We start from the raw sequence: 16,915 nt of genomic DNA on the forward strand, positions 1-16,915 counted from the left end.
GGTACTTTTTTTCATTTAATGCCATAACTAAGTTAATATTTTAACTAGGGTATGTTATTCGAATATTCGAATACTCGTTTTATTCGAATATTCGACGATTTTATTATTCGAATATTCGCCAAATTATTTTTCGAATAATTCGAATAGTAAAAATATTTTTTTTTGTTTAAAATGCTATCAAACATAAAATTAACATGGAATAAGAAGATAATTAAGTTTATTTCAGAAAAATAATATTATTTATGAATATTCTACATCTTTAATGATAATATAAATCTGTTTTTAGTCTAACTAATGAGTATACGACCATTCATCGTCACCGTTGACCATGTTTTAGAAACGTCAAATAAATTCATTTGCATGTTTTTAGGCAAAATAACGATTTTGCCTAAAGACATGAAAATGAAGATATTATAAACTCCTTTCAGTCATGGATTTCAGTATCGTCAGTAATGGTCGCTCACGATCTGTATTTTTTGACTTCTTTCAAGCATAATCACATGAGAAAAGTAAAAGGTGCTACGATCGAAAACGGTTTACACTTTACAGCCTTTCTTTTATTGCCCAGCTGTAACCTTAAAATATACATTTTTAAAGTGTTTAACGATAAAAATTAACTATGTATTCTATATAATATTAATACGTGAGCCTAAAACTTTGTATCCCTTTTGACGAAAAATGGGGAAACGTAGGTGAATGAAATTTTGCACAGTTATAATTTTTTATGGTGAAGGAGTGCATCGAGCTGTTATTATTTTGAAATTATGCTTTTATCATACATTTTTTTAACAAATAAAACATTACACACACTACAACACACACACACACACACACACATGAGAAATGACAGATTTTTGAGTGACAAGCCAAGTATACATTACGAATTATACTCTTTTATTTATGGTTGAAGTCTGTTGACAACAAGATGAAAAATTGAAAATTTTTATTGAATCTCAGATACAATTAGACAAAGCTTCACGGCCAGTCTGAGATCAGCTGAGTCCCAGAGAGGAGTTGAAAAAAAAATGATACAGTCAATATTTTTTTACAAAATATAGGTAGTAGTCCTAATGTCGTTGAAACTAAGGTCGAATTTCGACCATTGGGCGATCTATAGTTTAATAAGATTTATGTTGATAAAAGTAAAAATTAGAATTGCTTACTTCGTAGTAATTACAAAATAGGTTGTACATGGTTGTACGAAGTTTTTTGTTACTTTTGTTCAGAGGTTTCAGCATTTTTCAAAAATGTTGAATTATTCGAAAACTTTTGTAAAATATTCGAATTATTCGAATAGTAAATTTGTCGAATAATAACATTCCCTAATTTTAACACATTGTGTAAAACTCTATCATTGAGAGATCGACCTAGCGGATTTTTAAAATGTTGTATATTTATCGAGTTATTGAGAAAAAACTAATTTGGCGATGAATCCGCGTCGTTCTTTTTCACCTGGCATATGAAAGACGGGCGTGAGTGTGAAGAGAGAAGGACGATGTTTGATTTTTGGGGTTAGTCGCCCTCTTAAGTAGGTATGTTATAATTTATAACATACCTACTGCTAACTATAATCTTATACTAGCTATATGACCGAGCTTTGCTCGGTATTCGATAAAACACGAATAAAATGAAATTTTATTCATTTTTTATTGCCCCCGAAACCCCCTATATACTAAATTTCATGAAAATCGTTGGAGCCGATTCCGAGATTTCAATTATATATATACAGGAAAACATTTGCTCATTTAAAGATATAAGATAAGAAAGCAACATTTTTGCTCACATTAAGGCGACGCCTTGATAATTTGGCTGTAGCGATATCGATTTTTGTCAGCAATTAAAGCTAAGAAATTCAAGTTCATTGTCAGTATTCAGCATGCCTTTGCCTTTGGATTACCCATAGCATAACACGATTGGTCAACTTTTATAACACAGAATAATCAATCAAAAATACCTCTGTAAAAAAGGGATTCTAATTTTGCCAACAGAGGAGAGTGATTTAAGCTTCCAAAATTTGTACATAAATTGGTTCAAGCATGCACTTTAATTTGCCCATAGCTTACATGAAATGTAGTTGTTATGGTTCAAAGCGCATGGAGTGCGCGGCCAAGTTCCAGCAGCCCGCGCGCATGCCGTGCACTATTTACACGAACCGTTTCGACGCACTTTTGACCCCCCTGTAGCTCAGTGCCTATTGCGAGTGCAAAGATAAAATTATACCTACGTAATTATGTGCTAGTACTTAAGCAGTATACCAAATTTAATAGATATAGCTTCGGTACATCCTGAAATATCTCCCTGTGAAAATAGCTAATTTTGGCACTCACTCACTCACTGACCGGTAATCAAAACCTCTAGGCCACTTCCAATTGTCCTAGCGTTATGAAATTTGGCACACAGGTCGTGTGTTTTATGTAGATTAACAAAAAATTGAGAAATTTAAGAAATCGGTCAAGTGTGAGTCGGTTCATCTACGAACTTTAGATACTACTTCCAATTTTCCTAACGTAATGAAATTTGACATTCAGGTCGTATGTTATAATATATATGTAGATTAATAAAAGAATTAAGAAGAAATCGGTCAAGCGCGAGTCGGCTCCTCTACGAGCTATAGGTAAAAATTGTTATACGCCAGTGATACAATGAGAATACGATGAGGAGGGTAGGAGGATTGGTTTAAATCACGTATGATAATAATTTGAACTTGGCAGGTTTTCGTGCTATACGTAACTCTTGATTAATTCATAATTGTATAATTAGTTAATAATATAACTAAATTAACCTGCCACGTTCAAATTAGAAGTATTATGGATCAGACTGTTGACTGCATCTAAACTTGGCTTTGGATTGGATTTCAACTCTTTTTTTTTAGACCAAAAAATTGTCGATAGGAACTTGGCCCCATTTTAACAGGTATGCTTTTGGTGGCCCTTTCCATTGCTTGTTTTCTATGAGAACAAGCAATCTAAAACATATCCAACACGGTTTTTTACTTTAACGCGGCGTCATCTTAAAGGTACAGTTTTACTCTGAAATATTATTATGTTAATTGCCGTGCTTGTGATATTGAAATGGAAAAATCTTATCTTGAAATGAATGTTTCATGAAAATAATTTTACGATTTTCATAAAACATTCATTAATATCTGGAAGATACGCGATAGATCTCGTGATAAATATTCCTATATTTTTTTCATGCATTTCAGAAGCAAAAAAGGTGTTCCAATTATACGAATATTTTTTTTATAGACATCAGAGGTTTTTTAATTAGGAATGTATCGAGGTGAGAAATATTTAATTTTGTTGTTAAGCTATTGGTAAGTAGGTTTTTCATATTAAAATTATACTAAATATAGATGACCCGGTGAATTTCGTATTTTCCTCCTAATATCCTTCCGTGGACTTCAACGATCATTTTAAGACTAAAAATAGCCAAATCGGTTCAGCCGTTCTCGAGTTTTAGCGAGAACGGCTGAACCGAAAATTTTAAATTTATTTTTGTTTATATAGAATAGATAGATACAGTACACGCCACATTCTAGTTAATTAACTAGTAACTAAAAAAAAATTGGACAACACAAATTGAGGGAACATTAACGCATATTCACAAAGCCATCTAATGTAGGTATATCTAATACTTGTACAATTACATTATTTTGGTAAGTAATGCAAAAAAAATCGAACAATTTAAAATTAAAAGTTGAAAATATCAGCTAGCCTCTCTATTATGAAAAAATATTTAGACAGTGGGCTATGCAGTGTTTTGTCTTTGACTCGCACTTTGAATAATCGTTTGATTAAAAAAATTAAAACAGCTTATCTGATGTGCAAATCGACCTTTCAAGGAATTAAATTCATCGTCTATATCTTTCGTCTATGTCTGTAACAAATTACAATAGTATCAAGAGACACAATACGCTATTATAAGTTTACGGCGGAAATCAAAGTCGAGCTTAATGCGGCCGCTATAAATTTTGTCCGTCCTGACCACAGACATTGCGAATGGACTGAGTATTCCTTGTACTATTATCTCTCTGAAGACCATAATAAGTAGGTCTTTATTATTTATACTGTACTAGAGCAATATCAATAGTATCTTAAGACGACAAATAATTCTGATTAAATAATTTCCAATTATTATAAAAATACAGAGCAAATTAAGTCAAATAAGTTTTAGAAACCAAGTTTTGCTTATTTACTGTTTTGGTGAGTACTTATGTCAATAACCTGGAAAAATGCTATTTTTCAGGACTAAGACCTAGGTAACTAGGACGTTCTTGAACTGAATAAAAAGTAATATATATCCACTAAATACCACATTTCGTTGATTTGCTTCCAGTCACTCCCAGACAAGTTTGTCTCATTTAAAGTAAACGACCAATACACGGTACAATTATCGTAAAGATTTATCTCCTCGATGTTAAAATCGAACGACAAATTGTACGTGTGTAGCAATATCGCAAACGATTTTACGTTCAAAAGATCGATTGGACGATTTTCTTGACGATCGATCGAAACGACAAATTGTCCCTTATATGGACCTTAAGATTAAAGTTTAAACACTTTTCTACGCTTTCACAAGATGATAATGAGTCGCTCTGTCCGACTCCGTTATATGTATGGTCCTGGGTCTACATTACTTGCTTTTAAATGAAATTGCTTCTTGCTTTGAGAAAATGATATTTTGTATGAATATTTTATGCTCCCTGTAGTAATCTTTGAGCTTTATGAGATTATGTTTGAGCTGTATGAGCTGTGCTACATTTATTTAAAGTAACATGTCTACTGTCTGTATAGGATACCGTATAATTATACATAAAAAGTTCTGCTTCTAACTTCTTAAGCTCAATCAAATTTTACTTACACCGACTTTTTTCGTTCGATTATCTCACAAAATATAAGAAATCCAAACTCTCAGATTTTTATTTTCTGTTGTATTGAAGAAAACAATTTGAGCTTTGAAGTGAAATAATCGGCCAAGTGCGAGTTGGACTCCCGCACGAAGCGTTCCATACCGTTATAGAGCAAAAATAGGCCAAATGTTTTTTGTATGGGAGCCCCCCTTTATGTTTATTTTATGTTAATATTAATATTATTAATAATTAATAAAGTAGACATACAATACAGGCTTTCGTTAAAATAACATATTATGACTACCTATTGCCATTACTGATATCGCGCAAAAAGGCCACCCAAATTCACGTTTGTTGTATGGGAGCACCCTTTAAATATTAAAAGCGTGGAGACAGACAGTCATTGAAGTCTCATGAATAGGGTCCCGTTTTCACCCTTTGGGTACGGAACCCTAAAAATGAGATAGAGATGAGAAATTATATAGATTAGTAGAACATATGCTATGATTTGATTTTGATAAACATCAGAGACACAGTTTAATTTATAATAATAATAATAGAGCACACTGCACTATAACCACATAGCCATAAAAAAGACAGTTACTCATACCATAAACCTCACCATAAACCTTCAAAGTGCCCAATCTAGTATTATATAAACAATACAATTTCTCCAAAAGGGCTAAATAGAGTTTCATGATAATGTACTTTTCGGGTCTGAGAACCTATCAAACAATTTTTCATACCCAGAAAAAATTGCCGATTCACCTTTTTCGAATAACAATATTATGAAAGATATACAGGACTTAAAGCGTCGGTTCCCGTAACCGATATCTTCTGTATCTCTAAAAATACATTTACTAGATATGTGGATGTATTGCAGTTTCATGGACGAGGTCACTCTGCACTGGAAACCAATCCCACTAATAGGAAAAACTAAAAGAAACACATGCACACTTCTATTAATAAGTGTATCGATTCTCGTCGTTTACTCGCAACATCAGAAGAGTTGCAGGTGCGTTGCCGGCCTTTTAAGTGGGAATTGGGGAGGGTAAAGAAGGGAGTAGGGAAGTGTAGGGAAGGGAATAGGGTAGGGGATTGGGCCTCCGGTAAACTCACTCACTCGGCGAAACACAGCGCAAGCGCTGTTTTACGCCAGTTTTCTGTGAGCCCGTGGTATTTCTCCGATCGAGCCGGCCCATTCGTGCCGAAGCATGGCTCTACTATATAGTACAGTTGTTTTTAATCGTTACCCAGCAAAAAGTGTTTTGATATTGCTGAAGAGTATAGGGGAAATTATTAGAACTCTACATTTTTGGAATGTGACGTACGCAAGTGTTAAGGCCACTCTAAACCTTAGGCCATAATGGATAAACATTATCCATTATGGCACCATGATTGCGAAGCTGTCAAAAGAGCGCACAAATCACAATTGATATTGATAATGCTTAGGGCCAAAACACAGAACGGCGTTGCGGCACCGCAGCGCTAAAATCGTTGGCATATTATAATCATTCAAAACTTACAATAAAATCTAAAGAATTCCGCCATTTTCGGCATTGTGGTGTTCAATCAAGAGAAGATTGTTCTGTTCTGAACTTCTGACCTATACAAGGTCTAACCACACAAAGTACGTAATACTTTAAGTTTAGGGTATGTGTTATACTGTACTATTATCTATTCTGTGGTTATACAGAGATCGCTGTGAAAGTGGCAGCGCTGAAAGAGCATTTTTTTGTGAATTGGGTAAGCGTGTCAGCAGCATACAAAAGTTAAAAAAGTTACTCTTTCAGCGCTGCTACTTTCAAGTGAAGTCTATACAGGGGACTCATACACACCCTAAAGTATTATCACTATGTTTTGTAAAAAATGTATCCTCCAGGTTGCATGCAACTGATATACTGAACACAAACCTCTAAAGTCATTTTATATAATATAATATTAGAATTTTATAAACTGTTTAACATAATATATTATTGTTATGGCTACTTTTGTCTCGCAAGTAAATGAGGTATTATAATAAATTACAATATTAGGGGAGGCGATTTTCGTTCAGTTTCCTTGGCCGACAGCCAGCCAGTGATTGTTTATAAATGTGCGATTTTTGTTAAGAACACCCGGAAAAATCGCCGTAAACTCGACGTTCCTAATCTAAAATAAATAACTTGAACGTTATATAAAATACTAGACGTTACACGCGGTTTCGCACGATATGTGCCTCTCTTAGATATCTGTGCCAAATAACATAACAATTGTTCCAGTAATTCGGGAGATAAGCCCTTTAAAAAAAAAAATCCCCGTTTTTTTCACATTTTCCTCTGTTTCTTCGCTCCTATTAGTCATAGCATGATAATATATAGCCTATAACCTTCCTCCATAAATGAACTATCTAATACTGAAAGAATTTTTCAAATCGGACCAGTAGTTCCTGAGTTCATTTATGTTGGTGAGATTAGCGCGTTCAAACCAACAAACAAACTCTTCCGCTTTATAATATTAGTATAGTCTGTTACTTCTTTCTGCTATAATACAGCTGAGCTGTTTTAGACTTTTGGTATGGACTGTTGAGTGCGGACACTATGCGGGAAAAAAGTTAAAGTTAAGGCTCGAATTAGCATTACGTTACCTCTTTCTTTTTACATATAATACGAATAAAAGATAAGACATGATATTTTAACAAGCTGTTAACACTCAAACGTTAGTGAAAGCGGGCCTTAGGATAGTTTTTATATGAAAAAATGTACATGTAGTAAATAACTATGAATGGGAATTTATTTAGCATTCAAACCATTGCAAGCGTCATTTAGCTTAGCGACACATTCTGTCAAATCCCATACAATCATTTCTAATGATACTGCATAAAGTACGGAAATTAATTTGTCTAAGTACCCAGATTACAAGCTGTATGTAAGATTACAAGATGGATTTACGATGAATTCGTTCATGAGATATATAGGTTTATTTTCAATTCCAGTGCGTAAGCCGAAAGGGGTTTTGGAGTGTTTCGTGCGTGCATATTTTACAAGGGTGAAACCGAGTAAGTTATTCCGAAACACGTTTTAACTTCCCACGTATACTAAAGTTGGGTTTTCCTAGTCGAAGACAAAAAAGGAAGACGTTTAGCAAGAGGTGTAAAAAACGTACAGATATTTTGTATGTATGTCATATGATCTATTAGGCTAACATAAAGATTTTAGGCAGAAAAATTTGTTGACTTCTTCCTTTTGGAAAATTTTTCGTTTATGTTGGTGAGCTTACGTTGAGAGAAGAGTCAGTGGAGTCACCCTGATCAATCATAGTTGAAGAGACATGAGATGATATAAAAATCGGCCAAGTGCGAGTTGGACTCGCGCACTAAGGGTTCCGTACCATCATGGAGCAAAAATTAGAAAAGACAGTGTTTTTTTTCTACGGGAGCTCCCCTTAAATTTTAATTTTATTTAAATTTTATTATGAGTTATTAAAATAAAAATAAAATTTAGTATTTTGTGAACATTTCTGGTGGCTACCTGTTGTCATCATTGATACAGAGCAAAAAATGTTAAAAAAAATCGCGTTTGCTGTATGGCAGCCCCCCTTAAGTATTTTTATTTTGTTTTTAGTATTTATTGTTATAGCGGCAATAGAAATACATAATCTTTAAATTACCGTTCTTGCGTTACAGCCTGAAGACAGACGGACAGACGGACAGACATCGAAGTCTCAGAATAGGGCCCCGTTTTTACCCTTTGGGTACGGAACAATAAAAAGAGAGAGAGATATTACATGCATGAGATAAAATTTTAACTTTTAGGACTTTATGTATGACAATAATATTATGTTTCTGCCTAAACGTCTACTAGTGGCCAGTTTGTCGTTGACTTTAAAACAACTTGCATTATTATAATGATTGTAATTTACAGGCTTTTGACTTATTATGATCAATCTCAAGGCCGCAAAAATTTTAATGTTTGTAATAAATCCAGCGAATTGGATACGATTATTACAGCGGTGAGCAGACAACCTTTTATATTTTTTGTGCTAATTTGTTTAACACGAAAATTGCGTGACTATTTGCTACTAAAATATTTTCAATTTTTTGCATTAGTACGTACTACTAAAGAACTGAAGTATAAACATTTTAAAAATGGTAATTTATACTTTGTCACTCCACAGGCTTACTTTAACTTATGACTACAAAATCTATACTTATCCATGCTTACATTTTATAAATAAATAATCGGCCAAGTGCGAGTCGGCCTCGCGCACGAAGGGTTTCGTACTATTATAGAGAAAAAGAGGGCAAAATTTGTGTTTTTTGTATGGGAGCTCCTCTTAATTTATTTCTTTATATTAATATTATTATTAAATATTAAAGTAAACATAAAACTAAGGATTGTGTGAAAAATTCAAGTACCTACCGGTTGCTATTATTGATATAAAGCAAAAAAGCCAAAAAAATCACGTTTGTTGTATGGGAGCCCCCCTTAAATATTAATTTTATTTTGGTTTTTAGTATTTGTTGTTATAGCGGCAACGGATATTCACAATCTGTGAACAACTCTCTAGCTATTACCGTTCTTGAGTTACATCCCGGTGACATACAGACGGACAGACGGACAGCCAACGAAGTCTTAGTAATAGGGTCCCGTTTTTACCCTTCGGGTACGGAACCCTAAAAAGTGTCTGTCTGTTACCTTTTTACGCTAAAACCATACAACCGAATTTGATGATATTTAGTTGATGCTTCGAGTACCGGGAAAGAACATAGAACAGTTTGTATCGCGAAAAAATGTTCCCGCGCGATGATAAATTTTTGCCGCAGTAAATTCTGCCAAAGTTACATTGGTATAAAAGTTATCAACTCACCAGCTCTTTATAGCCTTTTTACACGCATTTACATGGAACTTATACTATAAACTTTTTACAACAAATATTCCTTATGCGCGCGGTAGTTTCGTCCGAGGTGGGACGAGACGCGGGCGTCCCGGGTCCCGGCTGGTCTGAAACTGAAGCTCACCGGGAACGGGGGAATTGGAAACGCTCAGGGGTGTCACTGGCAGAAAATTTGTCATACAAGCACACCTCCGCGCGGAAAAACCATGGTGTGTTTCGGCAGCCCTGGCTCAAACGCTTGTATGCATTCGCCGACCCCGATGTTCAGGCTTCAGCCTTTATTAATACAAATATCGACCCTTTCAACTGTTCCAATATTGAATTTCCAGGTACTTCCCGCATAAATGTTTCCCGTAGGTCGTTAGTACCTAGTTACCTATTTATGCACTAAATGTGGTCATCGTCTGTACTCTGTACCACCGTCTGTGAGTTGACTGTAAAAGTAGTACAGTCAACTCTATACACGGGTGTTGGGACTCATACACGGGGAGTGTATGAGTCCCAACACCCGTGTATAGACACCTGCTTTTGTTACACCCTGAATGTGCCTAGATATTTAAAAGTAAGCAACGAATTTTGATGTGTGTGTTTGAAAGTGTATAACGTTTTAGCAAAACAACTTTAGCCGGATCAGCTACTTTATTGCAAGTTATCTTATTCAAATGTATTAAGTGAAAGACATTCCAAGTTTCGTAAGATTAAACTGATTTAAATATGATTATCAGTTATTCTCAAGACCCGAAAATGGGCTAATTCAGTGCATGTGTAGCGTCACCAAAGAGGATTATAAAATGTCCGCCCTAAAATGTCCCAGATTTACAAGCCCTCATAATTTCCTACTGGGGACCCTAAAGGGCCCTATACTGTGTATTCACACGGTCGGATTTCATTACAAATTTACATGTTTAATTATGTCTGTGTCCAAAAAGGTTGGTGTGTGTGAGAAAACTAGATAAAGACCGCAATTCCATTGCGCTGTAATTAGTTTATCGCTCGGAAACCATACATTTTCCGGGATAAAAGTATCCTATGTCCTTTCCTGGGACTCAAAGAGTTAGCATACCCAGCAAAATCGGCGGTTTGGGCGTGAAGAGGTAAGGGAAGGGGCGTGTATATATATGTTACCGTTAATACGCGTAAAACAGTTAGACTGTAGATTAACAAGGTATTCTGCAGATTATCTGGGTAAATCAGTTAAAGTGAAAAAGTTTATTCTATTCTCATTAAATAACATAAAACAGGTTCTCGTTTTGAATAAGTAAAATATATTATTTACTTGAAGAGAATTATATAATATAATTTTTAGGGCATAAACAAAGAAATAAATTAATAAATTTGAAGTAAAACTGCACTAATAAAATATAACATCAACTACAAAAAAACTAATCAAAACAACAATAGTATTAGCCTATTACGTAGACAAGTTTCATGACTTTTACGAAGGAAAAGAATGCAAATTAGGTATAGTGCAAATATAAGTTTTTTTATTAAAATTACACACTTAAAACGGATGGTATCAGGGAATCTGCAGATATCCTAGGTAATGTGCACGTTAACGTATTCTGCATTCTAACTGTAACATTGATTATTCTGTGTTATAAAAGTTGACCAATCGTGTAGGTAACCCAGTAGGCCCATACAATTTTTTTTTTTTTAGGCCCATACAATGTTATGCTATGGGTAATTCAAAGACAAAGACATGATGAATACTGACAATGAACTTTAATTTCTTAGCTTTAGTCATTGCTGAGAAAAATCGATATCGCTACAGCCTACATCCAAATTATCAAGGTGTCGCAAGGACATAGGATACCTTTCATCCCGGAAAAAAATGGATAGGTATACTTTAACCCCAGGGCTCAAAGTATATCTGTACCAAATTTCAGCAAAATCAGTTACGCGGTTTGGGCGTGAAGAGGTTACAGACAGACAGACATACATTTTTACATATTATGAGTGAGTGAGTGAGAGTGAGTTTAGCTCCATGTAGAGCATCACAAATTCGAAGGTATTCTAAGTACATAAGGAACTACTGAGAACCTAAGGTTTCATCCATATTGTGATAGTAAGTTGTCTTATCGCTCTGGGATCTGGGTCTAACAGGTAGGCACTTGACTAGGTATATGACCAAAAAATACTCAATTGTATCCATACTTTAATAATATTTACTACACGTTAGAAAGGGGAGGTACAGTCTGGATATGGACAGACAGACAGACAGACGGACGGACAGGCTGAAATATCTTTGTTATCGGGTCCCGTTTTTACCCTTTGGGTAAGGAAACAGGGGAAAATTGTCCATCTCTGTTATTATACTATGCAGTATGCTGACACGGACAAAGTCGCGGGCAACAGCTAGTAGAAAATAAATTCTTGCAATATCGTATTATTTTCTAAGGTGTTATATTAATTTATAAAATAAAAATAATGCCTTTGAAAAAAAATAGCAACAAAGTTACTTTTGAAACGTCTGACAATAGTTTTGGTAATTGAAAAGTGTCTTACACTACATAATACTAGTTCAGAACAATAATCTACAAATTATATATAAATATTAGTCATTTGAAAATAAGTAAAGTAAGACTCATTTTTAGTCCACTTTGGTTCCTAGTACCTGACCAGGTGTCATACTTAGAGCTACACAAATTTGCAGGTATTCTAAGTACACGAGGCACTACTAATAACCTATGGTTTCATCCATCAGAGAGTAAGTTATGTCTTATCCTTCTGGGATCCAGGTCTATTCCCAAACCGACAGACAGACAGACACAGTTTCGCAATATAATATTGGTATGGATTACAAAGTTTTAGGAAGTCCGAGACAATTCCGCTTACTAAACAGCACTCTCAGAAGGAATTCTTCTGCAGTTATATCTATATTTTAAGTTGTGCAATTGTTGCGATCGCCCCGACATGCTATTATCGTTGTAAAGACGATCAATCACAATGCTAACAATAATAAGAACGCCAAGTAAACCAATAAAATACTTAGCTTCGTGCTATAAGCTTATTATTTTATTGGTTTAAACTTATAGTTCTTTGGTACGAATTGGCATCGTTTTTCTCTAGAAAAGGTAGACGTTAAAAAATAATGTCGAAGACTATTGAATTCGTAGTCTTATTATGTTTGTCTGTTTATTAGTTCTTAATGTTTAAAAATAGCTCAACTGATTTGGATGGATTTTGGCTATACTTAACATCTGTGAGTCCCAGATCAGACCATAAGATAGCTCTTTTATTCAGAATCCCGGCAAAATTAACTGTTCCCGAAGAAATAATTTTGGCGCAACTTTGATGCGCTTGCGGACAACGTATTCGTATATAATTTTTGGCTAATTATACATACAGATACAGGCATTCCAATATTATGTACTTGGAATAAAGTTATATACAGGGTATAACAAATGACAATACTTTAGGGTTTGTATGTGTCCCCTGTATACAGGGTGTAACAAAACTAAGTGATAATACTTTAGGGTGTGTATGGTAGAGTAAAAAAATTTGCTTTTTCAGCGCTGCTACTTTCACAGTGAACTCTATATGCGGAACACATACACACCCTAAAGTATTATCACTTACTTCTGTTACACCTTACTGTGAAAATATCAGCTCTGAGAAGAGCAATTCTTTGTGATTTGTATGGGAAATTAGCGCCCCAGCGTCATGAATTTCCCCATACAAAGTACTCTTTCAGCGCTGCTACTTTTACATTGAATTCTATACAGGGGGACACATATACAAACCCTAGAGTATTATTAGTTATCACATAATTTTGTCATACTCGGTGGCCGGTGTACCCCTCAAGCGTTTGGAATGAGCTCCGTGAAAAACAAAACAAATATCACAAGAAAACACAACAGCCAATAACTTTCACCCCACAGATAAACGTTGACATTTTGTAGGGGTGTGCTACTGACCCGCCAAGTCGAGTAAAAACACGCCTTTCTTGGTCTATTCTCGTCAATTACGTCACAAGTATTTTCAATTTTGATATAACGGAACAAACAGCCTTTACGATTTGTGGAGACGAAAGCCAGAGGGGCGCTTTTCTAATGTTATTTCTGTATGTGGTTTTGCTTTGACGGGAAAGAGTATACAAGAGTATATAATATTGTTCAGAAATGTTTACAAGAAGATACAAAGCTACCATAAGATAAGTCGTATACTAGTCCTAGTTAAGGAAATATATTGCTTGAATTGAACAGCAGGACTGAGTGATGAAATTTTGTACAGATATGGAGTAGGTCACAGGCTTAGGCGCTTTGCAGGCGACGGGGCGGGGCGGGCCGGTCAATTTCGCCACAAAAGATAGCACAAAAGGGAATACTATATTACCAACGCACACGGCGGGCAAAAAGATCGCGCAGCAAGTACCCTGTGGGCACTGGCGGCGCGGCATGACCGCGGACAAAAAGCCCGCCCCGCCCCGTCGTCTGAAAAGCGCCTTATTATCAGGGACGTAGCTACCGCCGCGCCGTATATGCCGTATCAATTATATGGGGCCCCCGGGCTACAAGGGCCCCCGAACGTGCGCAAGTAAACCTTAATGAACTCTTTTAAATTTGTTAATTGACAAAAGTCAAGAAAGGCAAATCTTCCTAAGGGCCCCCAAACAAAATGTTATATGGGGCACGCTACACTTCTGCTTATTATCGCGACAAAATATACGTTTTCCCGCAGGATTGTGAACAAAGTCGCGGACAACATCTAGTAACACAATGAACATAAAGTTTGTACAAACATGTAACAAGGTAAGTAAAACAAAGTGATAAATGATACCGATAAAATCACGTACAAACATTATTAATTGCATCTCGGCTTATCTTCGTTCGTAAGTAATATCGTGTATATTTTCTGGTTTCCATATAACAAAATAACAAAAATACAAAATGTTACCAGCCTGCTTAGCATACGCCAACGAGATATCTCACTCTACATGTTTTCTCGATGTTTCATGGTTTGTCTCTTCATCTCTATTGAACCTAGCATGACAAACATTTTTTCTCGCGTAGATCTATCATCGAAATAACACATTTTTATAGAGTTTTGTCGAGATTTTGACATTATGAGACGAGTAGTTTTTAATTATCTCGAGAGTGAAATATCTCGTTGGCGTATGCTAGGCAGGCAGGTCGGGTCAGGTTTATTGTTATTGTTATTTGTTCTGGCTAAAAGTATCTTTCTCACTTGCGAAACTGTCTCAAAGATTTCTACGAAGCAAAACCCCAAGCAATACGACAAAATAATTTCCCTCCTAATCTCTTTTCCTCCTAATCTCTTTTCACACCTATCTTCAATTTATCTCTGGGAAATTGAAATTATAAGCTTCTTCAATGGAGTATTATATTGATCTTCAATTTTTCTTCCCGCTTACTCGCTCGGTATAATGAAAATATTATTATAAGGACGTAATTTCTTTTGTAAGCACTTTTAGCTTCCTCGTAATTGAGTTGATGTGGACTTTTCCTTGACAAACAGATTTTAATAGAGTAGATGCGGGCTAGAAGTGAGCTTAAGTAGCTTACTGTAGAAGTTTTTCACGAGCAAGAAATTGAAAATCTACTTCGAATGTATGTATGTAGTATGTAGGTACAATCGAGGAAGTTGATTCCTAGGCAGATGGGGTGACCTAAATCTAGGAATTGATCAAATTATAGAAAAAGCAAATACTTCGAGATTGCTTATAACCTTAGCGATAAGGCCGCCCTTGCCCACATTTTTTTGGTTGTTTGGTTAAGTTAGTCGAACTACTAACTAGTTCTACTAACTTAACCGATTCAGTGCGGTGTAATTTTTAGCAAACAACCAAAAAAAATTGTAGTTCGGAACTATAGTTGGTAGTAATAACCAATTTGTGAGCCCTAAAGAGTTTTATGTATTTAATATCTATTTAAGTGTGCTTCTGTCGAATTAGTTTGTCGATGATTCGGTTGGCAAATGAAGGTCCGGTCGTTACTATGTCGTTAGACAGCTCCACAAACTAAACGATCTATTCCGCCCGCTAATGTAGCTTGTCACTTGTGATTGCCAGAATTATTATGTTCGTTTATTTATGATAAATGTGGTAGAAAACGTTTTTCGACTGCTTGAACAGAAGAGGAAACAAGGCGTTTTATTGTTGAGAACAGAAGAAAAGATTAGATGATGCTGGCGTAGCTTTATCTAACAGAAAGCAAAGGCGAAAGTGAAGAAACTGAATTTCAGTTGTTTCCGTCCTTCAAAAAACCTAAGTTTACCCCAGATGCATGCATGCTAAGCGATTGGCGTTTGCTACATTACAACCCCTAGTTTGTTCACCGAAGACGACATGAAAATTTTTATAAAAGCTGTGTTATTGAACAAGTGAAACCTCCTTCGTCGGTTACGACATCCCGGGCGATATTAACTCAAAGGGGAATGGTCGACTACACTTGGTTGAAGGAACCAAGCGTTTAAGACCAATATATTCTGCTAGTTTTACAAAGTCATCTCCGTCCCCAGATGGCTGAATAGCAGCCAGACGGGACCTGCATATTATGTATGCAGGACTCTGCACCTCTAATAAAATTATTAACTTTTTTCCTTACGAGACACGGAAACGTATTCTTTTTCAAGTGAGTATAATAATTTGGCCACCGACGGTATTATATATCTATACTAATATTATAATTCTGCAGAGTTTGTTTTTATTTGAACGCGCTAATCTCAGGAACTACTGGTCCGATTTGAAAAATTATTTTACTGTTGGATAGTCCATTGATCGAGGAAGGCTATGAGCTATATTTTATCACGCTAAGACTAATAGGAGCGAAGAAATAGAGGAAAATGTGGAAAAAACGGAGCAAATTATATGAAAGGGCTTATTTGAACGCGCTAATCTTAGGAACTACTTATCCGATTTGAAAAATTCTTTCAGTGTTAGATAGCCCATTTATCGAGAAAGGCTATAGGCTATATTATATTACGCTAAGACTAATAGGAGCGAAGAAATAGAGGAAAATGTGGAAAAAACGGAGCAAATTATATGAAAGGGCTTATTTGAACGCGCTAATCTCAGGAACTACTGATCCGATTTGAAAAATTCTTTCAGTGTTAGATAGCCCATTTATCGAGAAAGGCTATATGCTATATTATATTACGCTAAGACTAATAGGAGCGAAGAAATAGAGGAAAATGTGGAAAAAAAAACGGGGGAAATTATATGAAACT

At 35.4% G+C, this 16,915-nt stretch overlaps 1 protein-coding gene across 1 annotated transcript in view; it reads right to left on the bottom strand.

Annotated features, from left to right (window-relative positions):
- Nucleotides 1-9,823, bottom strand: part of LOC121730002 — a 42,902-nt gene extending 33,079 nt beyond the window's left edge. The window contains exon 1 of the mRNA XM_042118796.1: nucleotides 9,701-9,823. The gene's annotated coding sequence lies outside the window, so the exon portion shown is untranslated. The remainder of the gene's footprint in view (nucleotides 1-9,700) is intronic.
- Nucleotides 9,824-16,915: the final 7,092 nt, after the last annotated feature.

This window comes from Aricia agestis, chromosome 8 (genome assembly GCF_905147365.1).
Source record: "Aricia agestis chromosome 8, ilAriAges1.1, whole genome shotgun sequence".
In the NCBI taxonomy this organism is placed as follows: domain Eukaryota; kingdom Metazoa; phylum Arthropoda; class Insecta; order Lepidoptera; family Lycaenidae; genus Aricia; species Aricia agestis.